The following is a 904-nucleotide window of genomic DNA, read 5'->3' on the forward strand; positions in this document are numbered from 1 at the left end:
TGGACAGGAAATTAATTGACTGCCCATCACAAAATTTATAAACCAAATCTACAATGGTAAAATGTCCCTTCCTCTCTAAGCTTCAAGTCTCCCCCATGATCTGGATTCCAGATTTCTCTTCATTTAGCATTCAAACTTACTTAAGACCTGCCCAATTAAAAATTCTCACTCTGTCTGATTTTGCATCAAACTGTTGCCGTTTTTTCTTCTCTCTTCTTATCCAAATTTTTCAAAACAATGTTCAATACTTAACATTTCCACCTCTTCACTTTTATCTCACACTTTGCTTTGTGATTCAACATATTCCACGTGTTCAAAATTGCTTTTACCAAGGTCATTGGTGACCTTCATGTTGCTAAGTCCAATGAACTTCTCAGACTCCTGACATCTCCCCACCTATCTTGGACACTATTGTCCTCTCTCTTTCTGAAAATACTCTCTTTCTTTGATTTATGTACACTATGCCCTCCTGGACACTCTTTTTGTTTTTTTTATTTTTCTGGGCACATAGGTGTAGATACTTATGGGGTACATGAGATATTTTGATAAAGGCATACAGTGTGTAATAATTATATCAGGGTAAAACGGGTATCCATCACTTCAAGCATTTATGTCTTGTGTTACAAACAATCCAATATACTCTTTTAGTTATGTTTAAATGTATGATTAAATTATTATTGGCTACAGTCACTCTGTTGTGCTACCAAATACTAGATCTTATTCATTCTTTCCATTTTTTTTGTTTGTTTGTTTGAGACGGAGTCTCGCTCTGTCGCCCAGGCTGGAGTGCAGTGGCCGGATCTCAGCTCACTGCAAGCTCCGCCTCCCGGGTTTACGCCATTCTCCTGCCTCAGCCTCCCGAGTAGCTGGGACTACAGGCGCCCGCCACCTCGCCCGGCTAGTT

This window comes from Rhinopithecus bieti, unplaced genomic scaffold (assembly GCF_001698545.2).
Source record: "Rhinopithecus bieti isolate Rb0 unplaced genomic scaffold, ASM169854v2 scaffold_80527, whole genome shotgun sequence".
Classification (NCBI taxonomy): Eukaryota; Metazoa; Chordata; class Mammalia; order Primates; family Cercopithecidae; genus Rhinopithecus; species Rhinopithecus bieti.